Raw genomic sequence first — 9,110 nt, 5'->3', positions numbered from 1 at the left:
TTGTCAATGCATATGTTTCCCATGCCAATAAAGCCCCTTAAAATGAATTGAATTTTAGAGAAAGAGAGAGAGAGAGAGAGAGAGAGGGGGGTGGTAAATGTGTGTATTAACTCTGTGTGTACTTCTGGGTTGTTCTCTACTGATGATACAGTATTTATACAGTATTTATACTTGTCAGACCCACAGAGCATTTTGAAATGTCAATATGTGTGATGGCTGAGAGATATAGCTAACGTCCCAGCAAACTGTCTGGTTCCCCTGCCACACTCCCCTCTCTCTCCCGAGCTTTTGATCCCCTCCAGCACCAGTTACTGTTACGGATGTGAAACGGCTAGTCAGCGGTGGTGCGCGCTTGTGGAGCATTGTGGGTAACGATGCTTCGTGGGTGACTGTTGTTGATGTGTGCAGAGGGTCCCTGGTTCGCGCCCGGATATGGGCACGCTGTTACACACGTCCGGCAGACTTTGGATTTGATCTGAATTAATTAACTTGGTAATTAACTTGTGAAGCTTATTATGTGAGCTTACTCAGAAAGGCTTTAATTAGCTAGTATAGGCCCACAATTTATTTATTTTATCTCAGACTTTTATAGCCTACTGGATAGAGAGCTCCTCTCTCAAGTTATCTTGTTGGGGCGAGTGACTCTTTGAACAATGGCCAAACCCCAAGTCGTTATATGTTTTTCTTTATGCTATTTGCCTCATGACTCCTGCATGCTTTATCGACTGTGAACTTGCTTCTTTCCCAAACTGTGGGACAGACTATGTTTGTTCCCCCACTCGGGACTCTAACTCTCTATTGGTTACACAGACTCTTGGCCTCCCATCCTATTCTAACCACCTCTCGCCGCCTTTGTATTCATGTTACCTGATGAAATTGCTGTACAATATGATCTTGTTGCACATTGATGTTATAAATCAGCACTGCAGAGCTCTCTGTCCTCTGCCGTGCCCTGATTGTATTACTGCTGATGTTATCTGGAAATGTGCATGTACACCCTGGCCCATCTACTGTTGCTAGACCCAATTCTGACTTGTGCTCTGATATCTGCAGTATACCACCCTGCATACCACTGCTGGCTTACTTCTGAAGCTAAGCAGGGTTGGTCCTGGTCAGTTCCTGGATGGGAGACCAGATACTGCTGGAAGTGGTGTTGGAGGGCCAGTATGAGGCACTTTTTCCTCTGGTCTAAAAAAAGATCCCAATACCCCAGGGCAGTGATTGGGTGCCGTCTTTTGGATGGGACGTTAAACGGGTGTCCTGACTCTCTGAGGTCATTAAAGATCCCATGGCACGTATTGTAAGAGTAGGGGTGTTAACCCCGTGTCCTGACTCTGTGGTCACTAAAGATCCCATGGCACTTATTGTAAGAGTAGTGGTGTTAACCCCAGTGTCCTGGCTAAATTCCCAATCGGGTCGTCATACCATCAGGGTCACCTAAACATTCCCAGCTTACAATTGGCTCATTCATCCCCTGTAACTATTCACCAGGTCGTTGCTGTAAATGAGAACGTGTTCTCAGTCAATTTACCTGGTAAAATAACGGATTAAAAAAAAATCTGCTTCACTGATTTCTGCTCTCGTAACACTAGAAGCTTATTACCTAAAATGGATCAATTGAAAGTGTGGGTTCACAGCTCCAATCCAGGTGTGTTGGTCGTTACTGAGACGTGGTTAAGAAAGCGTGTTTTGAATACTGATGTTAACCTTTCTGGTTATAACCTTTTTCGGCAAGACAGATCTTCCAAAGGTGGTGGAGTGGCAATCTTTACCAAGGAACACCTTCAGTGCTCGGTTGTCTCCACAAAGTCTGACCTGTTCTGATTTAAGTGCACTCAGGCTATTCGGAAGGCCAAAGTTAGTTACTTTAAGGAGCAGTTCTCTCTCTGTGGGTCAAACCCCAAGAAGTTCTGGAAAACGGTTAAAGACCTGGAGAATAAACCCTCCTCCTCACAGCTGGCCATGTCCCTTAATGTTGAGGATGTTGTTACTGACTGTAACGGTCGTCGTAGGTGAAAGAAGAGGAGGACCAATGTGCAGCGTGGTAAGTGTCCATGTTAGATTTATTCGATAACTGAACACTGAACAAAAACAATAAAACGACAAAACGAACAGTCCTGAACGGTGAAGCAAAACACACAACAGAAAATAATCACCCACAACTCAAAAGTGAAACCAGGCTCCCTAAGTATGGTTCTCAATCATGGACAACGATTGACAGCTGCCTCCGATTGAGAACCATACCAGGCCAAACACAGAAATCCCAAATCACAGAAAAAAGAACATAGACTGCCCACCCCAACTCACGCCCTGACCATACTAAAACAAAGACTAAACAAAGGAACTCAGGTCAGAATGTGACACTGACAAGGAGCACATGGCTGAGCTCTTTAATCACCACTTCATTAAGTCAGGATTCCTATTTGACTCAGCCACACCTCCTTACCTGTCCAACATTTCCTCATCTCCCACCCCTTCTAATGCAACTATCCCCGATGCTCCTCCCTCTTTTTCCCCTGTCCTGCTACAAAGTTTCTCCCTGTAGGCGGTCACTGAGTCCAAGGTGCTAAAGGAGCTCCTTAAATTTGACAAAACATCTGGGTCAGATGGTTTAGACCCTTTCTTCTTTAACGTTGCTGCCCCCATCATCGCCAAGCCTATCTCTGACCTTTTGAAACTGTCTCACCTCTCTGGGGAGGTTCCCATTGCTTGGAAGGCAGCCACGGTTCGTATTTAATTTAAAGAGGGAGATCAAGTTGATCCTAACTGTTATAAGCTTATTTATTTTTTGCCCTGTTTATCAAAAGTGTTGGGAAAAATTGTAGTCCTAACACTAGTATGGACAGGGACCACACGAGCCTTTTGTATTCAGAAGAATCAGACAGAGAGACACTCTACTCTCAGTAATAGAGACATGTGTGTGCTGTTCAACAATATTTATTCCAGAAGCTGTGAGGAGGGTGGTGCCCCCTACAGCCAGTAGTATCCTGTCCAGAAGCTGTGAGGAGGGTGGTGCCCCCTACAGCCAGTAGTATCCTGTCCAGAAGCTGTGAGGAGGGTGGTGCCCCCTACAGCCAGTAGTATCCTGTTCAGAAGCTGTGAGGAGGGTGGTGCCCCCTACAGCCAGTAATATCCTGTCCAGAAGCTGTGAGGAGGGTGGTGCCCCCTGTTCAGCCAGTAGGAGGGTCCCCCTACAGTCCAGAAGCTGTGAGGAGGGGGTGGTGCCCCCTACAGCCAGTAGTATCCTGTCCAGAAGCTGTGAGGAGGGTGGTGCCCCTACAGCCAGTAGTATCCTGTCCAGAAGCTGTGAGGAGGGTGGTGTCCCCTACAGCCAGTAATATCCTGTCCAGAAGCTGTGAGGAGGGTGGTGTCCCCTACAGCCAGTAGTATCCTGTCCAGAAGCTGTGAGGAGGGTGGTGCCCCCTACAGCCAGTAGTATCCTGTCCAGAAGCTGTGAGGAGGGTGGTGCCCCCTACAGCCAGTAGTATCCTGTCCAGAAGCTGTGAGGAGGGTGGTGCCCCCTACAGCCAGTAGTATCCTGTCCAGAAGCTGTGAGGAGGGTGGTGCCCCCTACAGCCAGTAGTATCCTGTCCAGAAGCTGTGAGGAGGGTGGTGCCCCCTACAGCCAGTAGTATCCTGTCCAGAAGCTGTGAGGAGGGTGGTGCCCCCTACAGCCAGTAGTATCCTGTCCAGAAGCTGTGAGGAGGGTGGTGCCCCCTACAGCCAGTAGTATCCTGTCCAGAAGCTGTGAGGAGGGTGGTGCCCCCTACAGCCAGTAGTATCCTGTCCAGAAGCTGTGAGGAGGGTGGTGCCCCCTACAGCCAGTAGTATCCTGTCCAGAAGCTGTGAGGAGGGTGGTGCCCCCTACAGCCAGTAGTATCCTGTCCAGAAGCTGTGAGGAGGGTGGTGCCCCCTACAGCCAGTAGTATCCTGTCCAGAAGCTGTGAGGAGGGTGGTGCCCCTGAGCCAGTAGTATCCTGTCCAGAAGCTGTGAGGAGGGTGGTGCCCCCTACAGCCAGTAGTATCCTGTCCAGAAGCTGTGAGGAGGGTGGTGCCCCCTACAGCCAGTAGTATCCTGTGAGGAGGGTGGTGCCCCCTACAGCCAGTAGTATCCTGTGGAGGGTGGTGCCCCCTACAGCCAGTAGTATCCTGTGAGGAGGGTGGTGCCCCCTACAGCCAGTAGTATCCTGTGAGGAGGGTGGTGCCCCCTACAGCCAGTAGTATCCTGTGGAGGGTGGTGCCCCCTACAGCCAGTAGTATCCTGTGAGGAGGGTGGTGCCCCCTACAGCCAGTAGTATCCTGTGAGGAGGGTGGTGCCCCCTACAGCCAGTAGTATCCTGTGGAGGGTGGTGTCCCCTACAGCCAGTAGTATCCTGTTCAGTTGCTGAATTTCCCTGACAGCACTTGTTTTACACAAGAAAGGTGATGACGGCTGAAATTTGAGGATGGCGAATGGAGGACGAGTCACCTGAGCCGTGATGTGGGAGAGAGAGAGAGAGAGAGAGAGGGGAGAGGGAGAGGGAGAGGGAGAGAGAGAGAGAGAAGGAGAGGGAGAGGGAGAGGGAGAGGGAGAGAGGGAGAGAGGAGAAAGGAGAGAAGAGCGAGAGAGAATTAGAGAGAGAGAGAGAGAGAGAGAAGAGAGAAGAGAGAGAGAGAGAGAGAGAGAGGAGAAAGGAGAGATAGAGAGAGAGAGAGAGGGGAGAAAGGAGAGGAGAGAGAGAGAGAGAGAGAAAGAGAGGGTGTTTCTGAAACCTGGGCTGTTCGATCCACATCTACCAAGGGAATACATTGCCGATTCAAAGGGTTTTTTAAACAAAGAAAACATGAGTTTTTAATGTCCGTGTTAAGTCATCTCTGTCCGCGTGCTGATTTATCATCTGTGTTGTGTACCAGTGAGCCTATTGAAGCCATGGTATAACTGAGCTATTGTCTGTTTAAAGGGAAAGATGTTTGAGGGTGTTACAGGGAATGTTTACATCATTAACACTTTTTTAGGAGTAGGTTACCAACACCTGCATTGACATACGTTTCAATGTAGTCATGAAGTCACCATATGTTCCGTTTTTTTAGGTTATTTTTCATCCCAGACCTCCGTCCCCGCAGGAGGCCTTTTGCCTTTTGGTGGGCCATCATTGTAAATAATAATTTGTTCTTAATTAACTGACTTGCCTAGTTAAATAAAAGTTAAATAAAATGAAATATATATATATATAGCGCACTACTTTGGACCAGGGACCAGATAGGGGTAGCAGTGCACTGTATAGGGAACAGGATGCTATTTGAGACGGACATTGTCTGGAGGGACGTTCAGTGGGCCAGTAAGGAGGCAGGTCTTCATTCTTCATCCTCAGACAACTTGTCATTTCTCTGAGGGGCATAGTAGCTTTATCTAAGCTCTCTCTGACTGTTAAACCCTGGTCTCTGTCTGTCTGCTGTTACAGAATGGTCTCTGTCTGTCTGCTGTTACAGAATGGTCTCTGTCTCTATCTGCTGTTACAGAATGGTCTCTGTCTCTATCTGCTGTTACAGAATGGTCTCTGTCTGTCTCTATCTGCTGTTACAGAATGGTCTCTGTCTCTATCTGCTGTTACAGAATGGTATCTGTCTCTATCTGCTGTTACAGAATGGTCTCTGTCTCTATCTGCTGTTACAGAATGGTCTCTGTCTCTATCTGCTGTTACAGAATGGTCTCTGTCTATCTGCTGTTACAGAATGGTCTCTGTCTGTCTCTATCTACTGTTACAGAATGGTCTCTGTCTCTATCTGCTGTTACAGAACGGTCTCTGTCTGTCTCTATCTACTGTTACAGAATGGTCTCTGTCTCTATCTGCTGTTACAGAATGGTCTCTGTCTATCTGCTGTTACAGAATGGTCTCTGTCTGTCTCTATCTACTGTTACAGAATGGTCTCTGTCTCTATCTACTGTTACAGAATGGTATCTGTCTCTATCTACTGTTACAGAATGGTCTCTGTCTCTATCTACTGTTACAGAATGGTCTCTGTCTCTATCTACTGTTACAGAATGGTCTCTGTCTCTATCTGCTGTTACAGAATGGTCTCTGTCTCTATCTGCTGTTACAGAATGGTATCTGTCTCTATCTACTGTTACAGAATGGTCTCTGTCTCTATCTACTGTTACAGAATGGTCTCTGTCTCTATCTGCTGTTACAGAATGGTCTCTGTCTCTATCTGCTGTTACAGAATGGTCTCTGTCTCTATCTGCTGTTACAGAATGGTCTCTGTCTCTATCTACTGTTACAGAATGGTCTCTGTCTCTATCTGCTGTTACAGAACGGTCTCTGTCTCTATCTGCTGTTACAGAATGGTCTCTGTCTCTATCTACTGTTACAGAATGGTCTCTGTCTCTATCTGCTGTTACAGAATGGTCTCTGTCTCTATCTGCTGTTACAGAATGGTCTCTGTCTCTATCTGCTGTTACAGAATGGTCTCTGTCTCTATCTGCTGTTACAGAATGGTCTCTGTCTATCTGTTGTTACAGAATGGTCTCTGTCTATCTGCTGTTACAGAACGGTCTCTGTCTGTCTCTATCTGCTGTTACAGAACGGTCTCTGTCTGTCTCTATCTGCTGTTACAGAATGGTCTCTGTCTGTCTCTATCTGCTGTTACAGAACGGTCTCTGTCTGTCTCTATCTGCTGTTACAGAATAGTCACACAGGACATACAGGACACACAGGACACACAGGACACACAGGACACACAGGACATACAGGACATACAGGATTCACGGGACACACAGGACACACGGGACACACGAGGGTTCTATCCTAATTCATGTGTTCTCTGTCACCAGGAGCTGCATGGCAAATAGTCCAGTAACAAAGGACAATTCTCAAAGACTAGTGAGCCCCAGAGATATAGTCAGTCCTCTGGAGGGGCCAACATGCATCTCTGTTACAGTATCCAGAGGACTGACTATATGTCTGTTACAGTATCCAGAGGACTGACTATATCTCTGTTACAGTATCCAGAGGACTGACTATTGAATGTGTCTATGTTACAGTATCCAGAGGACTGACTATATCTCTGTTACAGTATCCAGAGGACTGACTATATCTCTGTTACAGTATCCAGAGGACTGACTATATCTCTGTTACAGTATCCAGAGGCCTGACTATATCTCTGTTACAGTATCCAGAGGACTGACTATTGAATGAGTCTATGTTACAGTATCCAGAGGACTGACTATATCTCTGTTACAGTATCCAGAGGACTGACTATATCTCTGTTACAGTACCCAGAGGACTGACTATATCTCTGTTACAGTATCCAGAGGACTGACTATATCTCTGTTACAGTATCCAGAGGACTGACTATATCTCTGTTACAGTATCCAGAGGACTGACTATATCTCTGTTACAGTATCCAGAGGACTGACTATATCTCTGTTACAGTACCCAGAGGACTGACTATATCTCTGTTACAGTATCCAGAGGACTGACTATATCTCTGTTACAGTATCCAGAATGGACTGACTATATCTCTGTTACAGTATCCAGAGGACTGACTATATCTCTGTTACAGTATCCAGAGGACTGACTATATCTCTGTTACAGTATCCAGAGGACTGACTATATGACTATATCTGTTACAGTATCCAGAGGACTGACTATATCTCTGTTACAGTATCCAGAGGACTGACTATATCTCTGTTACAGTATCCAGAGGACTGACTATATCTCTGTTACAGTATCCAGAGGACTGACTATATCTCTGTTACAGTATCCAGAGGACTGACTATATCTCTGTTACAGTATCCAGAGGACTGACTATATCTCTGTTACAGTATCCTGACTATATCTATGACAGTATCAGAGGACTGACTATATCTCTGTTACAGTATCCAGAGGACTGACTATATCTCTGTTACAGTATCCAGAGGACTGACTATATCTCTGTTACAGTATCCAGAGGACTGACTATATCTCTGTTACAGTATCCAGAGGACTGACTATATCTCTGTTACAGTATCCAGAGGACTAACTATATCTCTGTTACAGTATCCAGAGGACTGACTATATCTCTGTTACAGTATCCAGAGGACTGACTATATCTCTGTTACAGTATCCAGAGGACTGACTATATCTCTGTTACAGTATCAGAGGACTGACTATATCTCTGTTACAGTATCCAGAGGACTGACTATATCTCTGTTACAGTATCAGAGGACTGACTATATCTCTGTTACAGTATCCAGAGGACTGACTATATCTCTGTTACAGTATCCAGAGGACTGACTATATCTCTGTTACAGTATCCAGAGGACTGACTATATCTATGTTACAGTATCCAGAGGACTGACTATATCTCTGTTACAGTATCCAGAGGACTGACTATATCTCTGTTACAGTATCCAGAGGACTGACTATATCTCTGTTACAGTATCCAGAGGACTGACTATATCTCTGTTACAGTATCCAGAGGACTGACTATATCTCTGTTACAGTATCCAGAGGACTGACTATATCTCTGTTACAGTATCCAGAGGACTGACTATATCTCTGTTACAGTATCCAGAGGACTGACTATATCTCTGTTACAGTATCCAGAGGACTGACTATATCTCTGTTACAGTATCCAGAGGACTGACTATATCTCTGTTACAGTATCCAGAGGACTGACTATATCTCTGTTACAGTATCCAGAGGACTGACTATATCTCTGTTACAGTATCCAGAGGACTAACTATATCTCTGTTACAGTATCCAGAGGACTGACTATATCTCTGTTACAGTATCCAGAGGACTGACTATATCTCTGTTACAGTATCCAGAGGACTGACTATATCTCTGTTACAGTATCCAGAGGACTGACTATATCTCTGTTACAGTATCCAGAGGACTGACTATATCTCTGTTACAGTATCCAGAGGACTGACTATATCTCTGTTACAGTATCCAGAGGACTGACTATATCTCTGTTACAGTATCCAGAGGACTGACTATATCTCTGTTACAGTATCCAGAGGACTGACTATATCTCTGTTACAGTATCCAGAGGACTGACTATATCTCTGTTACAGTATCCAGAGGACTGACTATATCTCTGTTACAGTATCCAGAGGACTGACTATATCTCTGTTACAGTATCCA

The sequence above is a fragment of the Oncorhynchus nerka genome, linkage group LG22 (assembly GCF_034236695.1).
Source record: "Oncorhynchus nerka isolate Pitt River linkage group LG22, Oner_Uvic_2.0, whole genome shotgun sequence".
NCBI lineage: Eukaryota > Metazoa > Chordata > Actinopteri > Salmoniformes > Salmonidae > Oncorhynchus > Oncorhynchus nerka.
This window is presented reverse-complemented; position numbering follows the sequence as displayed.